The sequence below is a fragment of the Dermacentor andersoni genome, chromosome 9 (assembly GCF_023375885.2).
Source record: "Dermacentor andersoni chromosome 9, qqDerAnde1_hic_scaffold, whole genome shotgun sequence".
NCBI classification, from domain to species: domain Eukaryota; kingdom Metazoa; phylum Arthropoda; class Arachnida; order Ixodida; family Ixodidae; genus Dermacentor; species Dermacentor andersoni.
The window spans coordinates 20289531-20307296 of NC_092822.1; the positions used below are offsets into that span (position 1 = coordinate 20289531).

General features: G+C 45.7%; 1 long non-coding RNA gene across 1 annotated transcript; it reads left to right on the plus strand.

The window, feature by feature from the left end:
• Positions 1 to 3594: 3594 nt before the first annotated feature.
• On the plus strand, positions 3595 to 16821 carry LOC129383709 (uncharacterized). The gene is made up of 3 exons (XR_008611575.1): positions 3595 to 3684; positions 6602 to 6671; positions 16678 to 16821. It is a non-coding gene; the product is annotated as an uncharacterized lncRNA (long non-coding RNA).
• Positions 16822 to 17766: the final 945 nt, after the last annotated feature.

Below are 17766 nucleotides of genomic sequence, written 5' to 3' on the forward strand. Positions count from 1 at the left end.
GTCTGTTTTTCCCTAATTGTATAGCACTTTTCGTGCAAAATTGGCAACTGGAAACAAAAAATCGCAAGGAGTTGAGAAATTAAGCGATCTACTAAGGGAGAGAGCCAAGGCAACAACCAAACTGCAAGCAAAAGCGAATAATAAGAAAGTTAACCATTGTTTATGAGAATATTTATGGATCAACATCTTTTTATTTAAAAAAGGAAGTAGAGAAAACGCCGCCGGAAGTGGAGAACAATTACTTGTTTTGAATGGCGCTTCTACAGTTATCGGTCGAACCGCCTCACGTAGCCACTTCTGTGCTGTGCTTATGTGGCTGTTTTTCTAACCTTTCGTGGTGAGCGCAGTACGTCTAGAATCGCAGAGTCCTGGGCTCTACGCGGTTGTATGGGACTGGCGGCCGCACAGCGTTACGCAATTCGCGGAACTGTCAAAACTGATCAACAAGGCGAAAATAATTGATATTCGAAACTATAACATGAGAAAGACTGAAGAAGCCGTAAAAAATGAACGCAGCCTGAAATCAGTAAAAAAGAAAACTGGCATAGGACAAACCATGATGTATGCACTAAAAGATAAGAAGGATAGTATCATCAGAAATCTCGAAGATATAGTAAAAGCAGCGGAAAAATTCTAAGCTGACCTGTATACAGTACCCAGAAGAGTCACGATACCTCACTTAGAAACAGTAATGAACAGGACACAGAAACTCTCCTATAACTAGCTATGAGGTCAGAAGGGCCCTGCAAGACATGAAACGATGAAGAGCGGGAGGAGAAGGTGGAATAACAGTCGATTTAATCAAAGATGGAGGAGACATAATGCTTGGAAAACTGGCGGCTCTTTATACGAAGTGTCTATCGACTGCAAGGGTCCCAGAAAACTGGAAGAATGCAGACATTATACTAATCCACAAAAAAGGAGACGTTAAAGAATTGAAAAATTATAGGACCATTAGCTTGCTCCCAGTATTATATAAAATATTTACCAAAATAATATCCAACATAATAAGGGCAACACTGGATTTTGTCAACCAAGGGAACAGGCTGGCTTCAGGAAGAGATACTTTACAATGGATCACATCCATGTCATCAATCAGGTTATGGCGAAATCCGCAGAGTACAATAAGCCCCTCTATGTGGCTTATATAGATTACGAAAATGCATTTGATTCAGTAGAGATACCAGCAGTCATAGAGGCACTACGTAATCAAGGAGTACAGAACGCTTACGTAAAAAGCTTGGAACGTATTGCTACATGCGTCTGGTATTCGTTTGTTTGACCGATGCGCGTGGGCGCCATCACTCCCGAAAAGACGAGGAAGAACGAACTGGGCTCGCGCTGTGAATCTAACCGGTCAGCGCTGCAACCGTTGTTGTAAATATAATCTGTAAATAGTTTCTCGTCTTACTGACTCGTCCTTCGCGTAAGAATATCTACAGAGGTTCTACAGCTACCTTAATTCTACACAAGAAAAGCAGGGAGATACCTGTAGAGAAAGGGGTCAGACAGGGAGACACAATTTCTCCAAAGCTATTCACTGCGTGCTTAGAAGAATTCAAGCTATTAAACTGGGAAGGCTTAGGAGTAAAGATCGACGGCAAATATCTCAGCAACCTTCGGTTTGCCGATGACATTGTTTTATTCAACAACAATGCAGACGAGTTAAAACAAATGATTGGAGACCTTAACAGAGAGAGTGTAAGAGTGGGGTTGACTATTAATATGCAGAAGATGAAGATAATGATAAATAGCCGGACAAAGGAACAAGAGATCAGGATCGCCAGTTGGCCACTAGAGACTGTGAAGGAGTACGTTTACCTAGGTCAATTAATCACAGGGAACCCTGATCATGAGAAGGAAATTCACAGAAGAATAAAAATAGGTTGGATCGCATACGGCAGACATTGCCAGCTCCTGACTGGAAGCTTACCATTATTATTCAAAAGTAAGGTGTGCAATCAGTGCATTTTGCCAGTGCTGACATATGAGGCAGAGACTTGAGAGCAAGTTAAGGACAGCGCAAAGAGCGATCGAACGAAGATTGCTAGGCACAACGTTAAGAGAGGGAAAGATAGCGGTTTGGATCAGAGAGCGAACGGGTATAGACGATATTCTAATTGACATCAAGAGGAAAAAATGTAGCTGGGCAGGTCATGTAATGCGCCGGTTAGATAACCGTTGGACCATTAGGGTTACAGAATGGGTACCAAGAGAAGGAAAACGCAATCGAGGACGACAAAACACTAGGTGGAGCGATGAAATTAGGAAATTCGCGGGCGCTAGTTGGAATCGGTTGGCGCAGCACAGGGGTTATTGGAGATCGCAGGGAGAGGCCTTCGTCCTGCAGTGCACATAAAACAGGCTGATGATGATGATGATGATGATGATGATGACGACGACGACGACGACGACGACGACGACGACGATGATGATGATGATGATGATGATGATGATGATGATGATGATGATGATGATGATGATGATGATGATGATGATGATGATGATGGAGGTGGTGGTGGACCCCCCCCGAAAAAAAATCCTGGGTACGTGCCTGGTACATACATATGGTCCTTTGCGTATGTGGCAATGCCTCCTGCTCGTGAGTCCATGTGGTGTCCATACTCATCGACTTCAAACAATGCATATTTATTTATTTAGTTAGTTTATTATTCTTTACTATTACTATTATTATTGTTAGTGCAGCGATGAATTGAAAGAGGAATACGTTGCATTTCGATTGTTAAAAAACAAAAAAACGTTTTAAAGTACCCTATTCTGCTAGTAAGTATGAAGAAGCGAGGAGTGTATAGATCCCAAAAATTTTGAATGATTTGGCTAATGGATTGTTTTTTGCAACTTCAAAAAAACAGTTGAAGATCTTATTGATGAAATGGCGAATTCTAGTTCTGATTCTTTAGTACTTTATGGTTTTGTCTTTGTTTGCTTTGTCATTGCCTGTTAACAGCTCATACTACCAACTATTCCTGTGAAAGTTGGTAAAACAAATGTGTTATTGTGTAAATATGTAACCACATCGCTGCACCGACTCTGCCGGGCCTAGTCGCACAAGTCCTCAGGGCCTTAGAGGCCCGTTTCCTTGTTTCGCTTTTGAACGTCTATAAATAAATTATTATTATTATTATTATTATTATTATTATTATTATTATTATTATTATTATTATTATTATTATTATTATTATTATTATTATTATTATTCGCACTATTTCCGGGATCGACCTTCGGTAACCTTTCTATTGCTGACGCACAGACACGGAAAATGCATTTAACCTTAGCCAGATACAGCTTCGGTTTAATATACTATGCTTTTCTTTTTTTACGCTCTTTCGTAGTACGCAGAGCTCGTGCACTCTCAAATGTCAGCGAGCATAACCTAGATCGTGAGGGAAGAATACATTAGTCTTGATGGTTTGCAAATATACTTGTTCCTATTGGCCACAGAAATGGAAAAACATATTTTTTAGCCACGTCATTGAAAAAAGAGTGCAGAAATGCATTCGACACGTCATAATACCTACATCACTGACTGTGTATAAATAGAGCGATATTTTACCGCAAACTTGTGGTCTGCACGAGTGATCAGGTACTCGATCCATCCGACGTTACCATGGCTGGTGTGAAATTTACATTCGTCCTAATCTTTGTATGCACTCTCATGCTGATGTAAGTACTGTTGTCATTCCTTCCTGTGCTAAGCTAATGAGTTGCGCTTACTGTTATCATCTACACACTTCTTATTTTCTTTTGTGCTTCTTTCGTTGAGGCATTCTCGCATTAGGCATTTCTTGGGGCTACACGTATTGATCTTCGTCCATCGAGTGTACGATTTTCATTGTTCCTCCTGTAGTACGCAAGTTATTCTTATTGCAAACATAATTGTGGACGTTGCAGTATAGAGGGCTCTCCTGGAGGTTTCAAGTCATCAATAGAACGTTTGTAGCCACTGCGCGGGCGTCTTTCTATGGAACCGGTGGGTTGCAGCGCTTTCATCCATGGAATGTGAAACAAAGAAACGCCCAAAGGGAAATTCAGGGCAGATGACGCAATCACCGTATCTCGCAATACTTTTTGCCAGCGAGCATAGTGATGTCACTGCGTCTGAACTTTACGGCCACAGCAGCAGGATCTGAGATGCCGCAATTTTCTTAGGAACTTCTTTGCGATTTGCACAGTCTTCCCCGTTGACTGCAGAATTGCCTAATGGGGCTTCTGAAATTGGTACGCAAAGGCCACTCCTCTTCGAGCATATAATGGGTACAAATCTTGGGATGAGATAGATCTTTCTATGTATGGAAAAAAAAAGGACTGGAAAGTATAAAATAACCTTCACTGTATAACAAGCAAATGCACCGAAAGTACTTGTATGGTGTCGGCTACTTTTCGACAGCTTCTCCGTCATTTGTCCGCGTGGGCAATTTAAATGGCGTTTATTTCGCTGAAACGTACCTCATTGTATAAGAACAATAATATTTGCCAGTGGTTCCACAACTATTGTCGCCCTGTTCAGTGGTAGCCGAGCGCGAACCTCTCAGCTTCTATCTCCTCAAAACGCACTTGGCTAGGTTAAGGCCGCTAATCAAGTAACTCACTGATGTTAATTACCTTTATTATATACAAAGAAGACACTGTTTTAGCGCGCGTAATCTACTCACGAGTGAAAGGAAATCGCGTGCAGCCTGCTTCGCCAGCCGCCATTTTTGTTTTCCTGTACCGCAGTGCGGCAGTGGCCGCCGCCGGTTGGTTGGCCGGTTGTCATCCCGTAGCAAATGCTATCCCATAATTCCTCATGCGATGCGCTTCTGTTTACATGCGCCGCTGAAATGTTTATTCTCCATCCAAAGCTACCCCAGTGCGATACGCCTTCCTAGCGAACTACCTCGTTTACATGCGATGCTATACGATTGAAAGTTGAACGATATACGCTCCTGACGCAGATAGTAACGCATGACGTTGGTGCGAAACAGAACGCTGATAGGCGTTACCGTTTTCCCTGGGCTCAGGTAGATACGGAAGATTGAGCGGTAAATCACCCTTGTTTTCGAAATAGTTGACAATACGAGAGCTCGTATGCCTACAGCGGGTTGTTTTCGACTGGCGTACCGTGATTTGGATTGACTTGTGTGATGGGCACAGCCAAGGCTACGAGCACGGCAGTCGGGACGGCACGCTAAAGCGGAGATCTATCCGATTGTGAGTGCCGTGGTACTGCGTGTTTCTCGTTGTGCTCCTTTACACCCCGGACCCGTGGGCGCCGCCATGTTTCATCACGTGGCCATGCTTCCGGTGGTTGCCTGAGCCTGCCTCCATATGGCCTGTGCGCGAGACGCCGGTACGGCGCATCAGCTACAATGACCAGAAGAACTACACGAAGCTTCAGCAAGTTTCAGAGAACATATCCATCCTTACGAGTTGATTACGGCTTTTCCAAATGCCAGCACCGCCACGTTCTCGATTCCAGCGAGCACGCTGGATTTGAGAGCGAGCTATTTGCTCACAAGTGCTCTCGACGTAGTGGGAAATCATCGAAAGCAGCTAGAATATATTGGCAGGCTCTCTGTTTTTTATTTACTTGTATTTCGGACACCTAGCTTAAAATATCGCTCTGTATTTTCTACTGACCTAGCTTAAATTGTCTCTTTCGAAGTCCTTCTTCCGTTAAAGAAGAAATTAGTTGCAATGACGCCAGCATTTTTTAATATTTCGAGCCGAAGAACTCACGCGCGTGTGAAAGGCAAAGATTTTAGGGAGGCCGTGCACGCTTATCGCACCGTAAAGGCCACGCTTTTGTCTTTTGACTGTGTTCTGCTCCGCAAGCCCCGGCTAATATTGCTGCAACAGGTATCTGCCCCATCCGCAGCCTAAAAATAATCAAATTAGTTAATTGCCAGTTTGTTATTGTCATATTGTCATGCTTACATTGAGCCATAAATAAATAAATAAATTAATAAATAAATCGTGAGCATCCTACTGAGGAACCGCTTTAGTTTCTAAGATTCCGAACCTCGACGACAGGCAAAGCAAGGCTCGCGGTACTATAACTATATGCACAAATGAAGAGGATGACATTCAAATATCGCTCTCATACTATCTATTTGTCTAGCACCTAGACAGCACCAGTGTTCTGCAGTTTCCTTTATTTACTCGTTCTTTATGATTATCTGCCACCCTCGAATGTGTTATCTTTTTTCTTTCTCTCGACTGTCATCTATTGTACTCATCTTCTGTCTTTCTATGATGTCATGTTTTTAAATCGCCATAAAAATATAGCAAGAATAATAATAATAATCTAATTCTCAGGAGCTACGTTCGGCAGGTTTTATGATAGGTACGCATTAAAATCTCGACTATAGAAGAAGAGAAGAAGGCTCCCGTAATTCTCGTTAAATAAAACACTTCACTGAAACAGTTGGCAAGCGAGACTCGCTTGGAGAAAACAAAATCTTCACCAAATTTTCTATGGCTATCATTGTACCGGCGCTCGTCTTCCTTGTTCACTATAAAATTCAATTGTCAAATATGTGTAAGTCTTCCAAAAAGTGCGAAGCATGGAAGTTAAGATTATGTCTTCTTGCTTCCACAGAAACATCTCTAGGAGTGCGGTGCTTGAAGGCCCCGCGTTTCACAGATGTATCGACGGTCGTAACGGAACGGTAAGCAATCATGTACATGTAACTGCAATTGTTCCTTGATGACAGCGAATTCACTATGTGCCATCGAAAGCAGTGCTCTAGCTGCGCTGTTGACATTTCGTTTTAGTGCCAAATCTATGTCAATTTATACAGGCCTCCTTACAATGCCTTTATAATGTTCCTTGTTTTGCGTACCCTCTGGTAGTGAATAATGTGTGATGGACATTCGTGAGACCAACATGTACTTAACGTATAGAGCGTGTATGCGGCTCAGAAAAATGCGCCATATATTATGGCCTTGCGGGATGCATGTGTATAGCTTGCCTGATCTTTAATATATATTTTGCGCAAAATGCGCCTTGTATTGAGTTACTGTTGGTGCAGCCGCACTTGATACATCCCACAAACTAAATTTTTGAATGAAACGCATAGGGTGAGCATATAAAACGTAAGCAAAAGAAAGCGTTCTCGTGTTTACATTGCACTATCAAACAAAGTGTTTACAATGAGCCAACTTGAGGAAGATATTCCTTGGGAATTTCCACTGAAGTACATTAGAACGAAAGCATTGTTCCGCTTGGTTGTACAGTAGAATATTTCTGATCTCGTTTGCGGCATTTACAAGAGAACGTTAAGATGTACTGACTAGGAAAAAGTAATTTCACGATTGGGCCTCCAGATATTCTTAAATAACTAGAATTAGAAAACCTACCTATCAAGACCATCAGATTAAGCCAAACAAGCCATGCGGTGGCCGTGTTACGTTTATGATGATGCGAGCGCGTTCAAACGATTCTATGAGGGATCCTCCACGTATGACGTGCTCACACAGACAACCGAGCTAGCACTTGATTCATGCAATAGTCATGAGTTTGCGGGCGCGAATTAGTCATTTGATCAAAACCATTTACCGCCTTCTGTTTGCCTGATTCAGTGCTCATCATTATACACACTCAATATGCATAGCCAAATTGCTGCAAAATATAACGGGGAAAAAAGGGAAATAATAGTTTGTGCACCTCTAGCTGGCCTGACAAAGTCTGCATTCAAAGAACAGCTTACAACATTTGATGCGCATTTTTTCCTGACAACAACAACCTTCATTGATCGTGCCTGCTTTTCCTGTCTTTTACGTTGTACTACAGGATATTACCTCATGCCAACCTCTCTGCATTTCCACAATAAATTATTTTCGATCATTCACTCTCCCCCGCTACTTCAAGGTCACGAACCACATGCGCACCATCATGGCATAGCATTCCTGAAAGGAAAGTAGCGTGTGCTCAGTTTTCGAGAAATGAAACCAAGCAAGAGAGATGACTATCATTATTTGGGAAGAAGGTACGCCCTAAGGGTGTGAACTTTTTTAGAGTGTAGGATACCGCGACAAGAGCTATTTACACAATGAACGCCGGATACACGCAATAGTATAAGAGCAAAGCGTATAAATATCCAATAAAGCAACGCTGTGCCAGCGAGTTTCATGCCAATCACGTGCCAAGCGCAAACAAAACGAGCAAACTGAGAGGGAGGGTGCGTTAAACGAGATGAGGAGGAGGAGAGGCCAGGGAAGGAGAAATTTCGTGATCCATAAAATTTTACTGTCGACTCTCTATGGCATCGAGGCACATACATATAGAGGTCCGCATGTCTAGCTGGAGAGGTTCATATCTGGAGAGAGGACGCCCAGCCCGCAACTTAGCTAACGTTTAGGACACTCGTAGCCATCCTGTGAGATTTAATGCGAAAGCATTATGTGCCCCATTACGCGAAAATATCTCGTCGTTGGCGGCGTGATGGCGCGATGGTACGAAATTGACCGACTGCTCAAGGAGTAAAGAACACGTCACAAATGTCTCGGACTGACGTCAAATTTCTCCAGGAGGTTCGTGTAAACAATGTAATTAATGGCCTTGAAGGCAAAATGTGGTACATTTGGGTCTGGGTGTGCATCGAGCCGGGGCCTCCGGTGTGCGAGACAAGCACATTTCCCCGACGCCAGGTCGGATCCACGCTTCAGGCTCCCTAAAGGTGTGCCTAGTGCTTACGTCGTTGCACACGTCGCGTCACAGCTATCTGGCTGACTGAAGGTGTGGACTAGTGCGCGCCTGATTGGGCACATGACGGCGCAGCCAATGGGGAGGAGGTGGTGCCACGTCATGAGTGTATAAAATGAGGGCGCTGCCACCCACGCCAAGGGGACTTTAATGCTTTTGCATTCGTACACGTAAGCAGTCTTAAGTGTTCCTACGGATATTTCTGACTTAAAGGTCTTTATTTTTTTCATTAAACGCATTTGCGTCAGCAATATATAGATGTTTATTATATTTTTATATTCGAATTCATTTCGCTGTGCCATTTCAGTATTAATGGTCCGTAACGCTATCATGTCCTGCATGCAAATCGCAGTCGCTCTCCAATCGCCCAGCCTTGACGGATGGCACTGGCAAAATAGGCTTTGAAACGGATTTGGGGATTGAATTCGGCATACAATGTGAATCGACCATTGCCCCAAGATTGTCCAAGCGACACGCCAGTGCTTGCACGGGGTCGACGAAGCGCTTTAAAAGACGGGACCGGCGGTCGATCCACGTTAAGGTTGGCCATGAATCTTCGTGCCATTTGCTTATCACTGGGCTGCGCTGTCTGTACCAGAAGCCATGTGCATTGTAGATCGTATTTCAATTCATTTGTACACTGCTTTCACTCTGCAACAAATAGCGAACGCGAGAAGACAGTGATAAAGGCGCATTGCCCCCTCAAGGCTCACCAGTCTGTGTGGCACTGGTGTGATTCAGTGGCACACGCTTAGTTTTAATACTGCATCACATTTAGCATCCGATAATTTCATTGCTGCACATGTTTATGTTAAGTATTACAAGCATTACATTGGTTTTATCTTGTTTATTACCATTATTCTTTCATAGAGGCGTGACACATTTTTAAGCTCGGTGCCGCCAGATACCCATTCGTTTTCTAATGGGTAGAGATGTCCCTCGGTGTGCAGCTCCACTGCTTGTAGGGATTGTCATCCCGTAATTGGTCCCCTTAAAGATTGCCTCTCGGCATCAATAACAGATGGCTTTGTAGTAGAGCGTGCGCCGTGGTAGCCACAATAGTGCTGGTGCCGGCCGCCTACCGGTAAGCGCGCTCCCGGTCGCGTGCTCATTACGGGACCTCAGCGCTTAGAAATAAAAAAAAAAAAACTCGAGGCTATCTCGATAGCTGTCAGGTGCGTGCGGATAGCATTCGGGAAAATGTCGCAGTGGACGCGACTCTGATCCTCTTTCTGCCCGCAGGGCTTCTACGGGTTTTGTGTCCCGCGGGCTCTTAAAACTGTTAAATGCTAAAGAAAGTTGGTCTGGGGTAGGCCTGAGCCCATCTGTAACCACGGAAAAAAGGCGCAAACCTAGTTTTCAACCCACAGCTTCCCGAGCCCAGGGGCTTTTGTTCTGCTCAAGATTTTCGACTCCTTAGTAAAACTCGGCGAAGTGACCACCTACCCACTTGTCTTAGGTTTGAAGGGTTGACAGGCTTCAAGTTAGCCGGCGTCATTCAATGTATCGACAGGCCGATGTTCCAATCAATTGTCGAAGAGGGCTGTCGTGATGACTTGCCCTCTAGCCTAGAGCACATCATAAAGGGTGCCTTATAAGCTGCCACGCATTCGCTTCCGACAACGTCTACGCGCACCGAATACGGTATTGAGCTGGAGAAACTTCGTGTAATTCGTTTCGGTGCATAGCGATGATACAGGCGTACAAAATCTGTACATGACTTGAGGTTGGCCAGAAGAACTCAAAAGAAAATTCAGCATCGCATCAACAAACTTGCATGACAAAGATGGAGGTCCTTTTGCGAGTCTTTGGACCCACGAAAACGTTTGTCTCACATATGGAGAACTGTTCGTGGCCTCCATGGAACGCCTCAGCAGTGCCACCTTTTCAAGTATTTGGCCCTTCACCAACAATGCAGTGAGATTGACGTCACTGACGATTTCTGCAGGAGGATTGCTGGCGAAACTAGATACGATGGTATATCGGCGCTCGACCACTCACCGATTTCACACGACCGAGGACCTTTTGCGAGTCTTTGGACCCACGAAAACGTTTGTCTCACATATGGAGAACTGTTCGTGGTCTCCGTGGAGCGCCTCAGCAGTGCCACCTTTTCAAGTATTTGGCCTTTCACGAACAATGCAGTGAGATTGACGTCACTGACGATTTCTGCAGGAGGATTGCTGGCGAAACTAGGTACGATGGCATATCGGCGCTCGACCACTCACCGATTTCACACGACCCCCCCCCCCCCCCCATGGACAGTCCTTTTACCATGGATGAACTCGAATCTGCACTTGTGCTAGCGTTCATTACCAGGACCTCACGGTATAACCTATCGTGCCCTATGTAATCTTGGCGAAGAGGCTCGGAAAGTGCTCGTGCTCTTGTTCAACAGCTTCTGGCAGACAGGTACGGTTCCCCAGCAATGAAAGGCCAGGCGCCTAATTCCGCTGGTCAAGCTTGGCCAGTCGCCTGTAGGCATTGCATCACCCCGACCAATTGCCCTTGCAAATTGTATCGGAAAACTAATGGAGAGGGCGGTTCTAGCACGGCTAGCATGGTACCTCGAACATTACCAGGTATATCCAGATGCAGCGGCCAGTTTCAGGCGTGGCTGTTCTTCCATAGACGACGTTATCGACTTGGTGACGTACGTCGAGCACCAGAAGTCCTGCAAAAGATTATCTGATGTCCTGTTCCTGGATGTTAAAGGAGTGTACGGTAACGTAACGCACGAAGCGATTTTGAACGCGTTAGAGGCAGTTGGACTTGGCGGAAAGGTCTATTTCTGGAATAATTGCTATCTACATAAGAGATCCTTTTTGTACATGCCCAAGATGACCCGACCTTCTAGCATTACAGTTACCTTGGGGTGCCTCAGGGCAGAGTACTGAGCCCAACGCTCTTCAATCGAACACTCGTTGGACTCGCTGACATCCTGCCGTGCACCGTTAGGCTTTCCATCTATGCAGACGACATTTGTATTTGGATGTCGGGTGTGACGCGACTGCAGCTTCGCACGTGGCTTCAGAAGGCAGCCACTTTAACATCATCCTACCTTCGAGAACAAGGACTTCATATATCCTGTGAAAAGTGTGCGGTGGTGGCGTTCAGTCGCTCAGTTATTGCAGTCGCTCAAGATTGCACTATTAGAACGTACATTACCATTGAAACAATGCGTGTTCACATAAGACACACAGGTCATGTTACGCACCTGCGGCAAGACCTTCGATTCCTCCATGGTGTGTGAGCCGTGCTCAAGTAAACCTTACAATCTCAGGACTTTACAACAAGTTGGACTTGCCGTCATCAGCACTCAAGCAACTACCTTCTCTTGTACAACAAATACAGCGACTGCACACACGTGTATACTGATGGATCAACTACATCAACCTGTTCCGGTGGCGCTGGTTTTATACCAACGGTGAGAATAACCCAGCAGGTTCAAGACTTCCCATGTCACTACATCTACAGCTGCAGAGCTAGCGCCTCTCCGCGGCGTGCTTCATGTGATAAATGCTGAAAGTCCTAGAAAATGGGCAGTCTTCTGCAATTCAAGACCGGCCTTGCAATTTCTGCAGTCGTTTCTCCGACGTGGAACTCACAATCAGCTCACATGCGAAATCGTGGAACTTGTCCATCACTTAGGAGAAAAAGGCCATGATATATCTTTTCAGTGGATACCAGGTCATTGCGGTATAATAGGAAATGGTGAGGCAGATAAGGTAGCTCGGATGTCAAACCAAGACCACAGCATCCCCATTCTTCTCTCAAGGACCGACGCTGCGAAACAACTTCGCATTCTAGCACGCACGATCTCCTTAGCAGAGTGGAATACCGCATATACAAGGCGCACAAGACTGCACAGACAAAACGGTTCACTGCAACTAACACCTCCGGCCGGACTGCACCGACGCGAAGCGTCTGTTCTGTGTAGGTTGTGGCTTGGAGTTGCCTTCACGAATGCCTTCTCAGCACAATTGTAATGGCTGATAGTCCTGCATGTGATGTTTGCGGATGCGAGGAGAACATTTACAACTTCTTGTGCCATTGTCCTGAATTTCAAGCACAAAGACAATATTTCTCCAACACATTGAGGAAATTAGATGATCGTCTTCTGAGTAAACATACAGTACTCGAGCACCGATCCCCACCGATGATAGGCTCAGAAGGCAGTGAAGGCACTTTTGTGCTTTCTCAGAACGTCTGGTTTGCGCGAGTGGCTTTAACTCAAGCACTGTCCGTGCACGTCTCTCTACCTTCTCTCTTCATTCTCTCTCTTCCCTTTCTCTCTTCCCCGAGCGCAGGGTAGCCAACCAGACTCTTGACTGGTTAACATCCCTGCCTTCCTGTATTGCTCTCTCTCTTTCCCTCTCTCTCAATGTCGCCCCGTAGGTGTCGTACCGTGACAAAAGCGTCGTGTGTGCAGGATTGCGTTAGTCACTGTGTTTTGTTCCGCTGTCTTATGTAGTGCAGAAGGGCAGCGGATTGGGCGAGTTGGGGTTGCATGGTAACAATAAAATTCAAACAGCGCTAAACGACAGGACCAGAATGAGGAGGAGACAAACACGGCGCTGAACTTACAACTGATTTGACCGTGCCATCCCGGCTGTTTTTGTTCCCAGGTAGCACTGCAAGAAGCAAAAAGCGTGAAACTACCGCGCATGCAACGCAGTACACCACGTACCATGCGTACGTTACGGATGAAGGACGATCTGGGAATCTATTTGCCGTCGTCGGTGGTTTCATGCTAAATTGTCATCACCGACTAAAAACGATGTGCTTCAGAATACCTACGATAGACGACTTGCAGATCAGTGACAGCAGTGAAGTGTTCCTGCTTATGACAGTGGACGATGCGTTTGCGGCACGTAAATCAGCGATGTGGAAGGATGAGAAAGAAGCGGCTGCAGTGAATATTTAAGGGACGAACCCTCCTTACCTCAGATATGGGCGTGCTGGGGAGTTGCAGGAAAGGGAACGTTTGCGGATGCGGAGCAAGAGTGAACAAGGCTCGACAGGAGAATGTGCGCGTGTGGGAACATCAAACGGCTGATTATCGCACGTAGGCCCTGTCAGCGCACTATCCGCACGCATACGCACTTATTATTCGGCACCGCGCGGAGGATGCCACAGAGCTTTGTTTCGGTGAAGCTTCACTTCCCGTGAGAACAAGATTCCTTAAGCCGCAGTCAGAGTATTTCAACGCGTAACGACGTTCTCCCTGCTGCATTTTTCGTCGGCGCGCTGTGGCTCATCACATATCCACGGAGCGCGGCCGCCCGAAACTTGTTCCGTGCCCCCGAGAGTGACCGTTCCGTGTGGTGGTTCGAAACCAAGGACAAATTGACTAGTTATGCCGAAGTAACCAAGTGTTACCGCTTAGCTCGACGGACAATGCCGCCTCCCCACCCGGCACTCAGTCGGGAGGAGGCCGTAATCCTAAGACAAATACAGACCGCGTCACTCCTCGCCCCCCCAATGCTGCACGTGCTTCACCCAGAGCTCTATCCGAGTGGGCTGTGCGGTGTTTGTGCAGCGGGTCCGGCGGACCAATGGCACATCATGTGGGACTGTGCCAGGTTCCCGACGGCAGCTACCTACAGGACTTACCCGCCAGAACTTCAAGGTGCACTGCAGTCTGCAGACAAGGACTCACAACTATGGGCCGTCCAGCAGGCCCGGGGTGCGCTCGAAAAGCACAAGCCTCGTGACCCACTACAAACGGGCCCAACTGGGCTAGTGCAGAGTAGGGTATAACCCCGGGTCGACGCTTGACAAGCGTCACGACTCGTTAAATCGTCGTTTGCCGGCACTTTATTAAAGTTATCCCTATCCTATCCTCTATAAGGACACGACCAGCATGCGGGTTTGTTCTCATAAACTGCAGATGGGCTACCCATAGGTCATGATGTGCGTAAAGTGTGCCGCCGGTCATCGCGTGTGCATTCTTGCAGTGCAATGATAATGCACAGATTCATTTTCCGAAAGGGCGGCAGAATATGCGCACGTCCGGCCTCACAGTCTAACTTGATGACTTCATTTGGAACTCTCAACAATAGAGCCCAATACTCGTACAAAATTACTTAAGGAACGGCATCACGATGGTATACACCGCGACACGATCCATTGGTCGGATCACTACGGCGTGTGCACGTCCGCGCAGCGCGGCGTGGTTGAGCGCCGAAAACGAGAAGTGTAAACAAGAGAGGAGAATCTGCCCTGACGAGATGGCGGCGTAATGCCAACTTCCGGCGTCACTGAGCTTCACGAAGAGTAACGTCACGGTTTCTCCTTAGTTTTTCCTTCCTTCACTCTCTCTCACTGCGGCGCCGCGCTGCCCATGGAGAAAGAAAAGTGTGGTGGCGCTGGTCAGCCCGCTGCTTGCGCGTGGCAAGGCGAAAAGCCACGGCATCCTCTTTCATACCTCCCGGCGTCGCTCCATATAGGCTAAAACACCTAAGTGTGACCTCCGAGATGACATTGTTGCCAGTGCAACCTCGAAGGCCACGAGGCGGCCAAGCCAAGCTGGCGGGGTGAGGTTTGTTGCCCTTCTCATTAACACAGCGGGGACTCGTCCGTGCGGCGGATCAGCTGTGATCGGCTGCTTAGTCGGCGCATCGCCTTATGTGCCACGCGCTTTTGCTGTCTTTAATAAAGTTAATCGCATGCGTGGCCGAGAAGCAGTTTCATGGATCGCAAAGCCGTCTTCCTCTATGCATGTTAAAGTTGTGCACTCCGTTGGGGATCATCATCATCGGCCTATCTTTATATCCACCGCCAGGACGAATGCCTCTCTCGGCGATCTCCAATTATCCCATTCTTGCGCTAGCTGGTTCCACATCGAGCCTGCAAATTTCCCAAATTCATCGCCCCACCTAATTTTTTGCCGCTTTCCACTGCGCTACCTTGCCCTTGGCACCCTTTCTGTATACTTTCTGTTGGTACCCTTTCTATAACTCTAACGGTCAACCGGTTATCTACCCTACGCATTACATGGCCTGCCCAGCTGCATGTTTTTTTTATCCTTATGACAACTGGAATAACGGCTATCCCCATTTACTCGCTCATCCGCACCGCTCTCTTCCTGCCTCATCACCTTACGCTTAACATTTCTCGTTCCATCGCTCTCTGCGCGGTCCTCGACCCTATGTCGAGCTTCTTTGTTGACCTCAAAGTTTCTGCACCATATGTTAGCACCGGTAAATACAATAATTGCACGCTTTTCTTTTAAACGACAGTGGGAAGCTCCAAGTAGGCATTTGGTAATTCCTGCCGTATACCATTCCACCCATTTTTATTCTTTTGTAAGTTTCCTTCTCACGATCATGCTTGTCCTATCCTGTGAGTAATTGACCTATATAAATGTAAGACTGTAGTGGCAGACTGTAGAGGCTGAATTATTGTTTCCTTGACAGGCTATTGAACATTACCGTTGTCTTCTGGGAATACATTGCGTAATTGCATTGGGAATACATTGCAATAAAGGGCACTTAATGGCTATAACGAAGTATTGGATATAACGAAGTAATGTCGTGTCCCCCTTGAACTTACTTACACTGAGGCTTTACTATATCTGCTTCCAGTATGCCACGCTGGTTGATTGAATAAGTTAACTTGATAGATCTTTTCTTTCTCACAGTTAAGTAAACAGCACCGCCAAAAATATATTCTCGGAGACTAAAGGAATGAGCACAGTTCCGTAAATGTGCTAGAAGCGAGAAATTATATTAAGAAAGCCAAGTCACCATTGACACAGAATGTATTGTACGTTAAATAGTGTAATAAAATTATTATTTCTGGAACGCTTCAGATTTAACCAAAACATTTGTAAGGCGTGGACTGATGAATGTTTCAAAGACAGACACAGAAGTTGCTCTTTCGCTCTTCTCGTGAGGGTGGTACGAGGCAATACAAGCAATGCTATGAACCTTACTTTTAAACACGTACTTTCTTACATCTTTCAGGAGTGCGATCCACAGGACTCGGAATACTGCGGTAGAGGCTGCACGTGTAGCGACAAACACCATGCTGGAAAATATACGTGCCAGTTTACCAAGAGAAAAACAACGCCAATAAATTGAGACAATAAAAATGGTTTCCTATATTGATGCAAAGCAGAGAAGACCTCCACGGCTTTTCAGGAATACAACCAAAATTCTTGCACGACCGTAGTGATTGTACTGGCAATTCTCTTCGAGTTCCGGAATTAAACCACATATTTTAAACACTAACCAAATTTCGCTATAAAACAGCGCACCTAAAATTCAGCACGAACAGAAAGAACGACACACACCACCAGCACGTACTCGCCACTCAAGGATTCACACACGCAGGGTGCATTTTTTTTAGGCAATACAGATTTTTTAATAAAAAGGTAATGAGCACAGCGAACGTGGGGTTTTTTGCAGACGAGTTTCTATGCGAGATGGACTTACTTTGCTATTAATAACGTGAGCTTCAGAAGACCAATTAACAAACACTCAATAATTAAGTTTTTTATTAGTACCTTGGGGTCAATTGTCTCCATGGCGAATTCGGTGGCAGTTACATTTGCATGCACAACCATCTTTAAAATTTTTTTTAATGTCGCCAAATTCGAGCCGCACATGCACACAGCCGCACATGCTTGCCAGGCAAAGCTTGACGTATCAGTAGCTGCCGCGACTTGGCCAGTACGTTCGGTCTCAAACTTCCTCGCACTTGTCGTCACGGGGTGTTTCGGTCTGGTGTGATAACGGAGCCGTGTTTCCTGCGCTCCCGTGGCGTCGCTTTCGATATTGCTTCCATTTATCAGTGAAATTTGATTATAGATATCTCGAGTGACGTGCTAATTTCAAGATCTTCAATAAATGAGGGTGCTATGAAATGTGACTGCCTTCAAATTAGCCGTTCAGACAAAAGCCCGTAAGGGACTAATAAAACGGTGAACTAATAAAATTTTGTTAAATAGTCTTCTGAAGCTCATCTGAAGCTGTAAAGTCCGTTCACCGCGCCCAGGAAATCCTCTGCAGAAAATGCCATGGTGTATACGCTTATAGCCTTTTTATAAAAAG